The 17,405-nt window shown below is 38.6% G+C and overlaps 1 protein-coding gene across 6 annotated transcripts in view; it reads right to left on the bottom strand.

The window, feature by feature from the left end:
* Positions 1 to 16,779, bottom strand: part of LOC150092385 (DNA polymerase epsilon subunit 3-like) — a 119,547-nt gene extending 102,768 nt beyond the window's left edge. For 2 of the 6 annotated variants that reach the window (XM_090414985.1, XM_090414987.1), the window contains exon 1: positions 16,128 to 16,439. The gene's annotated coding sequence lies outside the window, so the exon portion shown is untranslated. The other 4 variants (XM_090414988.1, XM_090414986.1, XM_090414990.1 and 1 more) reach the window with 4 other exon arrangements.
* Between the last annotated feature and the right edge of the window lie 626 nt (positions 16,780 to 17,405).

Below are 17,405 nucleotides of genomic sequence, written 5' to 3'. Positions count from 1 at the left end.
TGAGGATATCTCTGTACCTCTAACAATAACTAATGTGAGAATTGAAGTTAAGAAATCACAGGTACTCGGTATATTGCAGAATTTAAATGCAAACACTGCTGTTGGTTTGGATGGAATATCAGTTCAGATGTTGCTTGAATGTGCAAAGGAATTGTCAACACCTCTTACTTGGTTATTTAACTTAAGTTTGAACTCTGGCATGGTCTCTAGGGAGTGGAAGGAAGCCAAAGGGTTCCTTTGCATAAAGGAGGCTCTAAGACTGCGGTAGTTAATTATAGGTCGATCACCATCTCTCGGGAGTGGTGGTAAGAGTATTGAAAAAGTTGGTTAAGGACAGAATTCAAGAATGGGTGGATCAGAATATGATATTCTGTAGGGGCCAACATTGTTTTATTAAAGGTTGATCCTGCCTTATCATTTATTAACTTTTTACAATAAAATGGCATATGAGTTGGACAAGGGTAATGGCTACACAGCCTCCGTAGTGCAGTTGGAAGAATGACGGTATATTGCACCTTTCAATTGGAATAGGCATAAGTTCAATTCTCGTCGCAACGGGAGGAATCTTTATCTGGACGATTTCAATTGAAGGTGAGTTAGCCGATCTGATATGGAGATAGCAGGGTTTTTTCTCCCGGGTTTTTCATCCCACATACAGACAAATCGGCCCTTCAGACACACGCAATTTACAGACAAAAAATACTAGTTGTGGAGGTGGGCGGTAGATGGCATTGATGGAGATGATCCGTAGTAGAGGTTCGGTGTAGTGGTTGAGACAGTTGTAGGTGTCCTCCCTCGATGAGTCTTCGGACTCCTTGGAGATATCAGGAATAATAACAATAATAATAATAATAATTTTGATAAGGCTTTTGACAGGATATCCCATGAAATACTGTTTCTCAAATTAGAGCAGATGAGGATGAATACTAAACTGGTGATAAGGATTAGAGAATCGCTCCTTGAGAGATACCAGAAAGTATATGGAGGAGCAGAGTCCAGGATGAGGCAGGTGACCAGTGGTGTGTGTGTGCCTCGGGGCTCTGTGCTTGGGAGTTATTGTTTAATTTGTACATAAATGATATAGGAAATGGCTTGAAGGGAGATATTCAGTTGTTTGCTGATGATGCAAAGTTGGGTAGTGCAATAAAAAATTAAGCTGATGTTGAGAGTTTGATGATTTAAATAAGCTGGCAAAATGGGCAAATGGTAAAGAATGTCAGTTAAATGTGGAAAACTGTAAAGTTATGCATTTTGGGATTAAAAGATTACCAACTGTGTACTACATTGAGGGAATGGCACTCCAAGAGATTGATGAGGCTATGGACTTGGGGGTGTTGGTACCTTAGCAGAGGGCACATTGCTAAGGTGTCCAAGATTGCACATAGGATTACTTGGTTATTGAAGAACACACTAATATCCAGAGATAAAGAGGCAGTTGTTCCCCATTATAAGGTGTTGATACTTCCACATTTGGATTACTGTGCTCGGGTCTGGTCACCTGGATTCCTTGGAGATTGGGAGGTTGTGGAGACCTGGAAGGCTAACTAGTATGAAGCAAACAAGAGAGGGAGTGAAGGAAATTGTGTGAAAGAAGAAGAAGCGAACAAAAGAGAGAGAGAGAGAGAGAGAGAGAGAGGGAGACATAGTAGAACCAGCAGAAGAGTGGAAATAAGAGGAAGGCAATAAGACAGTGCAGGAGCTAGAGATGGAGAGATGACAAAAGTAGGTAAGTGGAATGCAAGGAGAAAGAGTATTGGGGGGGGGAGATGCAAGTGAGCAAGGAATGAATGGAGAAATGAAAGGTGTGATGTATAGAGATTTAATGATTTGTGGAGTGCAAAATAGAATGCCAAAGGAGAGCTTACCTGGAGGAATAATAGACAGTGTGACTATAGCAATTAAAAAGGTGAAAGTGTGGATTGCAATTGTGTGAGTGATCTGAGAGGTAGTGTGAATCAGGTAGCAAAAGATCTGAGGTTATGCTATGAGATTGTACACCAGAAAGTGTGAGAGGGAAGATAGTGTGTGTTACTAGATACGATAATGCATAGCTGAGGAGAAGAGCATTAATAATGAATGGCACAATAGCGAGAATGTATCAAACAAGAGGCTTGGATTATGTGGAAACCTGGAGTATATTTGAGGACAGTAGAGATCTGTAAGCAAGAGACAGACCACATTTGAATGAGGAAAGATGTGGGTATCTGAAGAGAATATTGTTCTCAGAGCAAGTGAGTATGTTAATGAAGGGAAACTAGAATTGTCAGGGTAGACTGTAGCAGGGGACAGCCTCTTGTGAGAATATTCACTGGGAGCAAGGAGCAAACATATATGGTGTAATGCAGAGTCCAATGGAGTCTGGAGGGAATAATAACAGATATAGAAACACTGAAAATGCATTGCTAATGTTTTTTGGCAAAAGGAATGCCAGGAGTATTAGAAACAAAAGAGATGAATTGTCCCAAAAATTATTAGGATCAGTTGACTGAAGATGATATATTGACAGGAGTAGAAGTAGCATGGTATAGCATATTTCAGCAGAATAGAAAGGGCTAACATAGTGGTGAAGTATTCCTTATGATAAGTGAGAAGTTGTGTCCTCTCATAGTGGAAGATTTTGAGGGAAATGGCACTAATGGTTTTGAACGTATATGGGGAGAGGTAGGGGCAGGCAGGACAGGATATTTAATGGGATGTTGCTATAGGCCAGGGTGAAGAGCAAGGGTGAAGAGCAGAAAATGTTTAGACAGATGAGTTTGGCAAGTGTAAAACGAGATTTTAACTACCACAATATCAACTGGGAAGAGGAAACAGCAAAAGGAATGGAATTTCTGGAATTCTTGAGAAGCAACATATAGTAGAAGGAACAAAAGGATTAAGAGTTTGGGATTTGGTTTCAGCATCGGATGATCTGATTATAATTAAATGTCATCTCTGTCCCCAGTTGGAGTGACCATGCAGTCTTGACTACATGGTCATTCACCAACATGCAGAAGTATCAATGAGACAGGAATTTATGTAGGATTATAAGGCAGGTGAAAATAATAATCTTAGCAATCAGCTTGGAAAGTTCCATGAACGGAAGAATTAGAAGGGGCAAGATATCACACCAATGCATGGAAATTAGTGAAGAAATTACTAAAATAAAAAGCCAAAAGGCTTCAGTTCGGCAATACAAAATTAAAAAGCAAAGCTTATGTAATTTTATGCAAAGCTTTGCTTATGTAATTTTGCATTGCTGAAGTGAAGCTTTTTTTGGTTCTTGATTTTAGTAATCACTTTTAAGCACAAACCAAGAGTTCACTTATGAAAAATTCATTTCTCAGACATTTCAAATTCCTTAGTACTGAAAGAGAGGTTTTGCTCTCTTAAGGTTTCTGAGTGGTCTCTGAAGAGAACCACCCAGTTCGAAACAGCTGTCAGGCAAGTGAAACTTTACCAAAATACACTAATAAAAGGTGAATATATATATGCTTGGGCAGCACCTACGTCTTTTAAGTAGTCTACACTAAGGCAACTCGGGGATGCCAAGGAATGTATTCCCGCAACTTACAAAACTTTCATAGTTTCTACATTAAGCTTTGAAATAATGCTAGATCTAATATCCACTTTGATTACGTAATTAGTGAAGAAATACTTATTTTTACATCTCGAATGAAAAGGAGAACAAAATTTGGTATAGTCGATAGCAAATGATATCAAACAGGAGCTGCAGAAGAAAATGGGATTATGGAAGTATGAGGAAAGAGGGGGGGGGGGGGGGGGCAGATGCATGAACAATATAAGCAGGCCAGGAATATAAACAGCATGGTAAAGAAGGCAATATTTAAAAATGAGGGGGTGGGAGAGAAGAGAACCCTGAGATCCAAAGAAAATCCAAAGGATTCTTTCTTTATGTGGTCAGTAGGAGAAGAGAAATGATTGTGGAAGAATAGCATTGTTAGATGAAAATGGGAGTGACTGATGCAAAATTCATAACAGAGTTGCATCATTATCACTTTATTAGGGTATTTCATCCAGGAAATGTAGGTTTTATTACTAGAAGAATGGAGAGGGTTCAAAGTTTAGAAGTGCATGAGGAGAGTGTGTGGATGAGTGCCACTTCTTTAGGGAGAATGTGCTCAAGAACTGACAGCTCTGTTGACTCGGCTGTTCAATGAGAGTCTGGATATAGGAAAGATGCCCAGAAATGTTACCTCTAATTTTTGCTGCTCATGTGCCCATGAAAAAACATTTGTGCACAAATTTCCAGTCTCAGACTCAACGTATGTGCTAATGTAATATTTCTCATATAAATGTTGCCTTTTTTTCATTTAGCTATAACCTGTAAAATTGTGAGTCCTAAATTCAATCAACCACCATGGGTTCAATGCCAGTAGGTGTCTGATGCCATCTTGATATGATTCTTCCATTGCATTCTATTTGTGCAAGATGACTCAGTTTATGTACAGAGTTTCGGCACCATTTGACAATGTCATCGCCCCATTCTCTGTTTGGTCTTCCTCTTTTGTTCTTTCCTTCAATTATCCCAAACAGCAGTATTTTTAGTTTCCTCTCATCATTCATTCTACACATATGGCCAAATAGACGTAGTTTCCTTTTGATTATTTTCTGATCCAGAAAATAATCAAAAGGATCAGAAATAATCAGGTTTTCTTTTGGTTGTATTTATCTATAGATTTCCTCATTGTTCACTTTCTGGATCCAGCTTATTCTCAAAATCTTTCTATAGTACTTCCTCTCGAATGATAATATCCTCCTTTCAGATTCTTTCAGGAGTACTCAGGCCTCACATCCATAGAGCATGCTGCTGTAGATACTGGTTTCTACAATATGCAGTTCAGTGTGTATCCTTAGCTCGGCTCTTCCATATTTTTTCCATGGCTTTTAAGATAGTTGTTGCTCTAGCTATTCTAATTTTTACCTCTTTTTTTGGGTCCAAGTCATGCATCTTGTGGTATCCAAGATATGTGAAGTGTTCCACATTTTCCAGTCTATGGCAACTTTGTTCAGTAACTTCTGTTGTCCGAATATATTTTTTCAAAATTGATATTTAGTCCATATCTTTTTCCTTCTGCATATAGTGTTTGCAATGTCTGTTCCGGCCTTGTTCTGTCTTTCAATCAGGATGATGTCATCTGCAAAGCAGAGGTAGTTTATTCTCATGCCATTTCTTTTGGTAGTTTATTCTCATGCATTGATGTTTTGGATTCAATTTAATGGACTTAAGTGTGTAATTTTGGTATATTATTGGAGCTTTATTAGCGTGGTTAGTGTACTAACGTGTTTTATAACATAATCTATGTCGGGAAGTCGCCGCTAGATGAATTCGTAATGTGTAATGTTCGTGCAAGCTCCAGATAAGATAAGTATCATTTTCAGTTATCGATACAAATTACTTAATATTGTGTAGTTTTGTTTTGTTTGCCTTGCGTATTTTAGTGCGTCTATTTTTGGTGTGTTATAACGTATAATTTGACAAAACATGTTGCAAATAAGTATGGCACCTGTGCGAAGGAAAATGGCGGCCAGTAATGAAGGTTCGCCATCGTTATCAAAGAACGGTAGCATAAAAGAAATGAGTCAGTGTACTAGCTGTGAAATGTACGCTTTGCGGAGTGCGGTCGGAGTGTGGTTAGATGATAATAAAGGATTGAATGTGTGTAGAAAATGTAGGGAGAATGAGGAATTGAAGTGTATTTCGGATCGTGAGGGTGATATTTTTGTCAACCTTCAGAATGAAGGAAATAGGGATATGACAAGAAACGGCAAGGTTGTACATGAAAATTGTGAGAGTGTGAATGTAGAAAGTGTGAATGATAGTATAAATGGTTTCTCAGAGAACAAAAAAGATGAGATAGATGCATTGAGTGAGATCACGTTGTTGAATAGTGCGATAGAAAGAGCAAAACAGCAGCTAGAGTGCATGAACAAAAGTAGACTGAATGAACCAACCAATAATAAAAGGTATGACAGGAAAAATAGATGTATGAATGTGAACATGAACAAAATGAAGGATAGAGTGCTGTATGGAGACTCGTTAGTACGAGGTGTGTTAGTAGAGGATTTGACAAAATCGTACCAACCTGGTGCGACCATAAAGGACGTAACTGAGTTTATTAGAGAGCAAAAGGAAAGGGTGAAAGAAATGATTGTTGTGGCAGGTACGAATGATTTGAAAGGAGATAAAATGGAAATGATAGAAGACCTGAATGAATTGTTTGAGGTAGCAAAAGAAAAGAGTGAGAGAGTTAGAATGATTAGTCTTTTGCCACGGTATGACAGTGAAATGTTTAAAAGGAGGGCTATAATTGCGAATGACTTTATGCGTGGGTTATGTATGACGAGTGGTGTGGAATCTGTGGATGTGTGGAGTGAGTTTGATGGGCGAAAGGATCTATATAAGATGGATGGCTTGCATTTGAATGGTTACGGTGTAAGAAGACTTGAGAAAGTGTTGCTGAATGTAGTGGATGTGCAAATTCAGGGAAACTAGATTTGTTAAGGGGGGAGTAGAGATACAGTCCTTATGGAGGCAGTTGAATGTAAGAATGAATATAATATGCCAGAGCAAATAAGGACAACAAATCTGAGTGGGATAGTTAGTATAAGGCATCAAGGTAGGGTTGGGGCTAATGGGGGTCTTAAATTCATGTACACTAATACTAAGAGTATTAGGAACAAGAAGGAAGAGTTTTTGGCCATGGTTGGCACTTCCAGACCACAGGTTATAGGTATTAGTGAAACATGGCTGACTGTAGATGATATAACTAGTGGGATTGAATGTGATGGGTATAGTGTGTTAAGGAATGACAGAGAGAATAAAATGGGGGAGGAGTATTGTTGATGATAGCTAATGAGCTCCAGCCAAGGAGAATAGAAGTTGAATTGCAGGATAGAGAAAAGAGCACATTTGAGGCCATTTGGTGTGAGATTGTGGCTAGCAGAACTCAAATATACAATTGGGTGCTGCTATAGACCAGGTGATGGAAAAGATGGTGGTGACAGTATGCACAAGCAAATAGAAGAAATGGGTGGAAGGAGGGTGATTATTATGGGAGATTTCAACTATGGTCGCATTGATTGGAGTGAGGAGAGGACACACGGGAGGAAGGAACTGGATTTTATGCAGTTATTAAGGGATAACTATCTGCGACAGCATGTAATGGAAAATACTAGGGGTCAGAGAGTGCTTGACCTAGTAATTACATCTGAGGATTTGGCTGTAACAAATATGACCACATTGCCACCAATCGGTGAGAGTGATCATAGTCTTAACTTGGGAGGTGGCTAAAGGTGTAGAATTTTCAATTAAGACAGGGTACATGTGGAATTATCGGGCTGGAAAGTATGACAAGCTTAGGAGTTTGATTGGTTCAGTGCCATGGCATGTACAACTGCAAGGACTAGAAGTTGATAGTGCATGGGAGGTAGTTAAGAAGTGCTTGCATGAAGCAATGGCTGACTGTATACCTAGAGTCCGAATAATAAATCAAGTAGGGGTTAAATGGATGAATAATACCATTAAGCTTGAGTTGCAAAAAAAAAACTATGGAGGGAATTTAAGGAGAAGGGTGACCGGCAGGCACATGAACGGTATAAAGCGCAGGCCAGAAGGGTGACGAGTGTGGTAAGAAAAGCAAAAAAGGATTACGAAAGAACATTGGCCATGCAAGCTAAAGAGAATCCTAAACAGTTTTTTAGATATGTAGCAAGTAAAAGGAAAAATGTACATGGCAGAATGATTTTAAAGAATGCCGATGGTAGGGAGGTAACTGAATCAGTTGAGATAGTTGAGTTACTGAGTGAGCACTTTGCAAAAGTATATCATCCAGGTGGCAACATTGCAGAAAGGAATAAACCAGTAGATTATACGGGAATTGTGGTTAATGAAGTGGAGGTGAGTAGTCTATTGCATAACCTCAATGTCAATACATCTGTGGGATTGGATGGTATACTAGCTCGTGTTGTACGAGAAGCAGCTAAAGAATTGTCAGTACCCTTGACCATTTTGTTTAATTTGTGTCTCGGGTCTGGGTTAGTCCCGAGCGGGTGGAAAGAGGAGAAAATAGTTCCACTGCGTAAAGGTGGTTCCAAGACTGCTGTTGTAAATTACCGACCGATTAGCATATCAGGAATCATTGTCAAGGTCTTAGAGAAATTAGTCAAGAAAAGAATACAGGATTGGATAGATGAAAATGGGATATTGTATGGGGGACAACATGGTTTTGTGAAGGGTAGATCATGCCTCAGTAACTTGCTCACGTTTTATAACACAGTGACGGCTGAACTGGATAGGGGTAATGGGTTTACAGTGATACTACTGGACCTTGCCAAGGCGCCTTTGATAGGATACCACATGGAACCCTAATCAGTAAACTGGAGCAGATGGGTATAGATATAGGGTTGGTGAGATGGATAAGAGGGTGGTTGAAGGAGAGATATCAAAGAGTGGTTTATTCAGGAGTGGAGTCTAAAAGACGTCTTGTGACTAGTGGAGTGCCACAGGGCTCTGTTCTTGAACCACTGCTTTTCAATTTGTTCATCAATGATATTGGAAAGGATCTGAGAGGAAGTGTTCACTTGTTTGCTGATGATGCAAAGTTGGGTAGAGCAATTGTGAGTGCACAGGATGTCAAAATTTTACAGGATGATTTGGATAGTTTGGAGGACTGGGCTAGGAAAAATGGATGTCAATTTAATGTGGCAAAGTGTAAGGTTATGCACTTTGGGGTGAAAAGAATAGCAGCAGTATATCGCATTGGTGGAACCATACTCCAGGAGATTGATGAGGCCAGGGATTTGGGAGTGTTGGTGGATAGGGAGTTGAAGTTTAGGGGGCACATTGCAAAAGTAACTAAAACAGCTCACCAAATCACTTGGCTTCTGAAAAATACTTTAACATGCAGAGACGAACAAGTTGTTGTTCCTCTGTATCAAGCCTTGATAAGACCCCATCTGGACTTCTGTGCCCAGCTATGGGCACCAGGGTTTCTTTGTGATGGGTAGGAAGTGGAGAGGGTCCAGAGACGAGTGACCAAGATGATAGCAGGTCTGTGGAATGAACCTTATGAGAATAGGTTGAAGATTTGTGGGTTGCAGAAATTGGATGATAGGCGAAGGAGGGGTGATATGATTGAGACATTCATATTACTGAAGGGTTTTTATAAGATTGATCCAGAAGATATTTTTGAAAATATGACTGGTGGTGGGAGGACTAGGGGCCATGCATGGAAGCTGGGCAAGAGCGTGGTTGACAAGGGTGTTAGAGCTAGGTTCTTTACTTGGAGAGTGGTAAATGAGTGGAATAAGCTTCCAGAGTCTGTTATGGTTGCTACGACCGTGAATGAGTTCAAGGCAAGGTATGATAGATACTGTGTGAATGTTGAATAGTTGTTCTTGACATGATGTTAGGGCCTCCCTCGATGAGTCTGTCGACTCTTTGGAGTTTCCCGGAACAATAATAATAATAATAATAATAATTTATTGAAATGCCTCCACCTTCTTCTTTAATCTTATCTAGTGTTCTTCCCAGATGTGTGATGAAGATGACTGGTGATATTAGGTCCCCTTGTCTTGTGCCTTGACTAGTGGCAACCAATCTCCATTCACACCAGCTATCCTGAACTCTTCCTTGTGCTTGGCTGTTTATCTTTTTCAAACAGGCAGAACAATTTATTGTCCACCCATAGGATTCCAAGACAGCCCATGTTATATTTTGGTCAATATTATCAAATGCTTTTTGGAAGTCCATGAAACAGCAGTATATCCTTTTGTTCTTTCTTCGAGCTTTCTCTGCTATTAGTCTTAGTGCGAGTATTTGTTGAACTGTACCTCGATCTTTTCGAAATCCTGTTTTCTCATCAGGAAGATGTGTGCCTCCATATGACCCTTCGGGCATTCTGTAAGTATTTTCATCAGCACTTTGCCAAGATGACTCATTAGTGTAATAGTTCTGTAATTGGTGCATTCTAAAGAACTGCCTTTCTTATGAAGAACAACTAAGACCGATTTTTTTCCCACTCTTCAGGGGCATACCCTGATCTCCATATTTCATTATATAGCTTATGCATTTCTTTTACAACCAGTTCTCCCCCCATATTATTATTATTATTATTACCCCAAGACCTCATGGAGTCAAAGACTCATCTGGGAGGTCCTTTTATCACACACACACACATCTCATCATACCGAGCCTTAAACACACTCAAACTCCTTGCAGACACCACACTCTCAGGCAAGGCATTCCAATCATTCACAACTCTGCACGGAAAAAACCCACCTCTCACTCCCCTACTCACACCCTCTTTATACAGTTTCTAGGGATGACCTCTGGTTCTCCTCTGATCTCCAACTATTCTCTGTAGAACTTCTCCACCATTGTTCTTATAACAACCCCTTACCAACACTTGTAGGTCTCTATCATATCTCCCCTCCACCTCCTCTCCACCAGACTCTGCAAATTACATTTTCTCAATCTTTCCTCATACTCAACATTCCAGAGGTCAGAAACTACCTTAGTCAGTCGCCTTTGGACCCTTTCCAAGATCTCTTCATCCTTCTGAAAACCCGGTGACCAAATCTGGGCACAATAGTCGATGTGTGGCCTAATCAAAGCTTTATACAACAGAACAAGAATCTCCCTACTTCTACACGTCAGTGTCCTCCTCATCATTCCCAGAAGTCTTTGTGTTGTCTTCACAATTTTGGCAATGTGTCCCCTGAATTTTAGATCCTTATCCACTATCACCCCCAGATCTCTTATTTCCTTTACCTCTAATAATATAATCTCACCAAGCATAAATTCTGCATCCCATCTTTGTTTTCCAAAATTTAAAACCTTACATTTTGCAACATTGAACTCATCCCCATTTCCGTGCCCAATCACTCAATCTATTCAAGTCTTCTTGCAAGGCAACAACATCTTCACTACTCTTTATGGTTTGTCCCAACTTTGCATCATCTGCAAACAATTGAATATCTCCATCCAAATCTTCCCCAATATCATTAATATACAAGTTAAATAGTAATGGCCCTAAAACAGACCCCTCAGGCACTCCACTAGTGACTTTCCTTTTCCTGGATATCGCACCCCCATACACAACTTGTTGATACCTATCAGATAGCCAGTCTCCAATCCAATGCACTAATCTAATATCCAACCCCATCTGCTCTAGTTTGACTGTCAACTTATCATGAGGTACTGTATCAAAAGCTTTTGTGAAATCCAAGTATATTACTGTGTATCCTTCTCCTCTGTCCAAGGAAGCAGTCACTTTATTGTAATAAGTAAGTAGATTACTAAAACATGACCTCCCTTATTTTATCCTATATTTTAGCATCTTGCCTATTATACTGTCATTTCCGCGACTCTTGTTGTTCTTGAGATGTTTTATAGCCTTACTCACCTCCTCTTCAAAGATGTCATTTTCAAAGATCTCTTCTGGAGGAGAGATTGCTTTTAGTTCTTTGATTTATTTAGTTCATTTTTATATAGTTCGCTGTAATATCTTGTCCATCTGTATATGATTTCAGTCTTGTCTATCAATACTTTACCATCTTCATCTTTGACTGCTACTGATCGTGTTTGCCACTTCCTATTGACATTTCTTATAAGTTTATAGACCTCTCTACTTTTGCATTCTCCATAGCAATTGTTCAATATCTTTGCATTGGTCCTCCAGCCATTTCGCTTTATCAGATCTTGCTGCTTTCTGTACTTCATTGCATTTTTGACGGTATAACTAATCTGCTACCTCTGAATTATGTCTTTTAAGTTTCAGTTCTCTTTTCTCTTGTACTAATTTCAGGGCTTCCTGAGTTATCCATTTCTTGTTGATCTTTTTTCTTTCATGAATTATTTCCTCTACCGCTTTTTTTAGTACTGTAGTTAGTCATTCTGCTCTTGTGTTTATATTTTATTCTTCACTTGTGGTCTTAAGCTTGGTTTCCAGTATGTTCTGATAAGATGTTCTTAGCCTGTCTTCATTTAATCTTGAGATGCCTCTAGCTTTTGGAACTTTCCTTTGTACTTCTGTTTCAGTTTTAGTCTTATATTTGCAATCACTAAGCTGTGGTCCAAATCAATATCAGCTCCTTGGAATGATCTGCACAGTTGAATTGATGTTCTCTATTTCTGGTCTATTAATATCAGGTAAATCATATTCCTGTACCTGCCATCGAAGGAGTGCCATGTCCATTTATGACAATCTTTTTGTTGGAATTTGTATTATAAATCATCAGGTTGTTATTTATCAATGGCAAATTCTCTCCACGTTCATTTCTTTCTCCATATCCAAATTTTCCCATAACCTTTTCCCATCCTGTGTTATTTCTGCCAATCTTTGCATTCCAGTCTCCTCCAATGATGAGTATATCCTGCTTTGGCAACTCATTAATTTCTAGTTGTAGATCTCTGTAAAATCTCTCAATGTCTTCATCCGTACTCTCTTCAGTGAGTGCATATACTTGAATGGTTGTGATATTAAATGGTTGGGCACTGAATCTTGCAACCATTACTCCTTCCCTAACTGGTTTGTATCCTATCATTGCCTGACAGGCCTTGTTACTTAGCAGAAAATCTATGCCTGCTTCATGCTTACTTTCATTTCCTGCCCAGAGAACTCCTTGTTTCATTTCCTGACCAGAGAACTCTTCCACCATTTGTTTCTCCTGTTCATCTCATTCCTGAAATACCCAAGATGTCGCATCTGTATTTCTTCATTTCTTCTTGAAGCAACTGCAATTTTCCAGTTGCCCATAGTGTACGGACATTTCATGTACCTATTGATATTCCATATTGACATCCTTTACAGGTTTGAGTTCTTTGTTTTCAGTACATGATTTTTCGATCCAACCCTGATTGCTCGATCGGGGACGTGGACCTTGTTTGACTGGCAATGTCCAAGCCATCATGAGTCTTTTCTCTTGTTCTTTGGCATCAGATTTCAATCATATTTTCTTTTTTTACTGTCAGTACATCGACACTTACCTGACAAACCATCAGTCTTCCTTGAAGAGCTTGGGAGAGATGTAAGAAGGTGCATATAGGTTCACTCACTAGTGTATTGTATTGTGTGTGTGTGTGTGTGTGTGTGTGTGTGTGTGTGTGTGTGTGTGTGTGTGTGTGTGTGTGTGTGTTGTTACAAAAAGTTTTTTGTAATCCCTGAAGATGTCTCTGTGACACAGATGAAATATTGGAAGTATTAAAATTAGTTTTAATCCTTTCTCAGTGCTGTTAATATTCCATTAAACCTCCAAAATGAATTCTTCAGAGCACTTAAGCCTCAACACACGGTTAAGGTATTGTAAAGGCAGTTAAAGACAAAATTCAGGAATGGAATGCCGTGTGAATGGGAGGTGGGGCGCGATTTTATGTAGAGTATTTTTTTTATTATTATTATTATTTGACACCTCCAGGGAGTTCAAAGACTCATCGAGGGAGGGCACTTGCTGTACAACTCTGTCTCCACCACTCAATCCACTAACTACACCAAAGCCATCTACTACCGACCATCACCACTAGTATTTCCACAGACAATCACAAACATCCATGCCCACGGCGGGATTTGAACCCACAGCCTTTTGGCTGGAGAGCGGATACACTAACCACTCAGCCAGCCAGGCTGGTGTATGTAATGCCTCAGTAATTTACTCACTTTTTATAATAAAGTGACAGCTGAACTAGATAAGGTAAATAGCTACATGATGATACTGCTTACATTTCACAGCATAATCACATAGAACTCTGTTAAATAAATTGGAGCAAATGAGTTTGGATATGAGACTTGTAAAATGAATAAGAGGGTGGCTAACAGACAAACATCAGAAAGTAGTTTATGGAGGAGCAGAGTCTGGGAGAAAAAAAGTATATATCACATAGCTCTGTATTCAGGCAACTGCTATTTAATTTCTATACTAATGGTACAGTAAAAGATCTAAAAGGAAATATTCAGTTATATACTGATAATGTAAAACTCGGTCTCTACCCAGTCTTACATTATCTGGGTAGAATGACAGTAAGGGCAAAGAAGAATAGTTGCCAATTTAATGCAGTAAATTGTAAGACTATGCCTTCTGGGATGAAAAGATTCCCAGTAGTTTACAACATTGATGGAACTGGGCTGCATGAAATTAATAAAGCTAGGAATTTAGTGGGATGCTAGTGGATTTTTAGTTAAAATCCACTTTCAGAGGTTATATTGTAAAAGTGGCTAAAGTAGCTAATAAGATTACCGACGAGCAGAGATAAAGAGGTTATTATACTTCTTCAAAATGACTTGATATGGTCCCATATGGACTATTGTGCACAGATCTGATCAGCTGGGTTTCTTGGAATTGATTTAGGGCCAAGTGACCAAGATGGTAGCAGGGCTCATATGAAGAAAGATTAAAGATTTGTGGATTATAGAGGCTGGTTGATAGGCAGACAATGGGAGAGAGAGAGGACAGAGATATACAAGTTGTTAGTGAGTTTTACAGGAATGATATAGAGTATATTTTTCAGTACATGACATGACTAGCATGGGAAAAACAAGGAGTCATCCCTGAAAATTAAGCAAGAGTGCAATCAGCAAGGGTGCAAGACTATTTTTTTGCTCGGAGAGTGATGAATAAGTGGAATTGGTTGACAGAGTTAGTTGTAAGTGTTAGTTAATGAGTTAATGATTTAACTAACCAAATGGTAGTTAAATCATTTGCACAAAGGTATTGTGTAAATGATGGTTGGTGTTGATGTTAGTGGGCCTTCCACAATGAGCATAGAATGCACTGGAGGTACCCATATATATTATAATAATATATACTTTAATGATTTTAATGGTCTTTGTGCTTGGAGTAGTTATTCCAGTATTCATAATGAATATGTGCGCAGTAGATAAGTCACACATCTATCCTCTGGATGACATTTGTTCACTCCTAGTGTTTTTGGAATGAAGTCACTGCTAGAAGAAAACATGGTAGAGTTGCAACTTCTTTTCCACACAGAATTAGTAGGAGAATCATAAAAATCCATGCCCCTGGTATGATTTGATCCCACACCTTTTGGGTCAGAGAGAAAGAATGCTATTCACTGGCCAACCATGCAAGCTATTCCAGCATTACTGTTTAATATTCTTTATCTATGTTGTATCATTTCATATTCTTCATATACTGATGGATTTGATCTTGTAAACAGTTATTAAATGCAAATTTGTTTTCCCATGAAGCTGTTTTACTTCTTTATACCACAGCATCATCTTTAATTAGTTTTTATACTATTTTTCTTCCAATGCTTCTTTTGCTACTCTATATATAATATCATTAAAAGCTGTCCATTTTGCTTCTATTGTTTATTTAAAATTCATTATTTTTGGTTATATGGTATAAAGTTATAATGGTATTAGTATCATATACCTTCATTCTCAAAATTCTATTCTGTCGGGTTATGGAATGCAGTTTGCAATGATTTGTGAATAGAAGAAAAGGGAAAATTGATTTTGACATACAAGATGGTGAAGGATTGTTACCAGTTTAATGTGGAGGAGGTATTTTTCATAAAGTAGAGGGAAAGAAGGGTAGGACAAGAGGCCCTCCCTTGGAGCTATAAAAATGGTGTGAAAGGGTACAGTGAGAAGCAGATTCTTTGCATGCAGAGTGATTGGTGAGTGGAATGCATTGCCTGAAAATGTGGTGAATACAGAAACGTGAACCGTGCCTTAAGGCACGATCTGGCCCTCTCACGATATTATTATATTCATTTTAATTATTTTTATTGCATTTTCAGTTAACAAGGAATTTTAGATACGACATTATGAAATGTATATTATATATCGTTTTGTGCTAACCTTATCCCGTATTTTACTAATGATCATCTAGCAAATATTTGTAATTGCCTTTCTGCATTATATACGGGCAGAGAAACGGTGCCAAAATTCCGATAAAAATACATATTTTAGAATACTTGTATTTTAAAAAGAATGCTCATCTCGTATTTAGGGGTCGCCGATTTTATTACACCCGGTGTCAAACCTATAGTTAATGCCTCAAATCAACATGAGCTATCTGTCAAATGTACATACTTTGCTTTGCACATTACATGATGTAAAAAGAGGAAAGTGGGAATCAATGCAAGGTAAAATCTCGCTTACCACACCACTAATTACATTTTCTTGAATGAAAAAATCAACACTCCAGCGCGACTACATATAGTTTTTGGTCTCTAATTTTGATTATTATGAGAGAATGAATATTTTACTTCGTGCCAAGTCCGCATACTACACAGCTTGTAAATTATTATTTTTCACTCTGTTTCTAAAAACACATCATTCACCGGCTAAAACATATCTCTTTGAAAAAATCAAAATTTACACTAAGTTTACTATAAAAGATAAGCTATTTGTTTACTGTGCAAAATGACTGGCGAGGTACATTTTGCAGATTGTTGTCAGCTATCTACGTATAAGTGTATCGTAAACATATATTGTAGAGCGGTATTTTGTTTCTTCTGTCGGGGTTGTAATGTCAACGAGCGAAATCCCCACTTCAAATTCAAAACATTTATGCACAGTATATTATGACGAATCATCGAACATTTCACATCGTCCGATTATGAAGTCGAGTTTCCTCTGAAAACGGCACATAACGCCAGAAGAAATTAATTACCAAATAGCCAATGCATTTGATTCCTCTTGGCGCTACTATCACATCCGTATATATGTACGTAACTAAAGCCAGTAACTAATAATCCTGTACCAGAGTTAGCACTGTTGAAACTTGACCGTATATTCTACACACAAAGCATTTACTATTTGAGGTGGTGAGGAAGGAACCAGATACAAGTAACCAAGCTGGTGAGTCTATGGAATTCTCCCTATGAGGATAATTGAATGTGTGTGGGTTGAAGAATTTAGTTAAAAGGCGGAAAAGAGGGGACGTGATAAAAATTTATGAGTTAGTAAAGGAATTCTTTACATTCACACAAAAGAAATTTTACAATACATGACGAATAGGGAGAGAAAATAGTGAGTACTCCCTGGAAGTTAAGGGTGTGTGGACAAGATTTTTTTGCTTGGAGAATGGTGAACGGACGGAATGGATTGCCAGAGGTAGTTGTGAGTCATTCGACAGTGCATGAGTTTAAGGAGAGGTATAATAGGTATTTTGCGAATAATGGCTGGCGAGGGTCTCCAGCGATGAGTCTTTTGACTGCATGGAATTCAAAGACTATGAATCATTCTGACTCCGTATAATAATAATTGATAACTCCTTCTACGGGAAATTGCATTATGCTTATGTTACCGACGTGCACCCTATTCTGGCCATACAGTGATATGTATTATGGCATTGCCATGTTCAGGTTCATATGCATACACACACATCGCAGCAGCCGGTAACACAATATTGGCCAGATAATTATACCGATAATA

Source organism: Typopeltis vanoorti, chromosome 26 (genome assembly GCF_054136105.1).
Source record: "Typopeltis vanoorti isolate ZY-2024b chromosome 26, IOZ_Tvanoo_1.0, whole genome shotgun sequence".
In the NCBI taxonomy this organism is placed as follows: domain Eukaryota; kingdom Metazoa; phylum Arthropoda; class Arachnida; order Uropygi; family Thelyphonidae; genus Typopeltis; species Typopeltis vanoorti.
The sequence above is the reverse complement of the archived record's forward strand: the minus strand, read 5'-3'. Positions and strand labels throughout refer to the sequence as shown.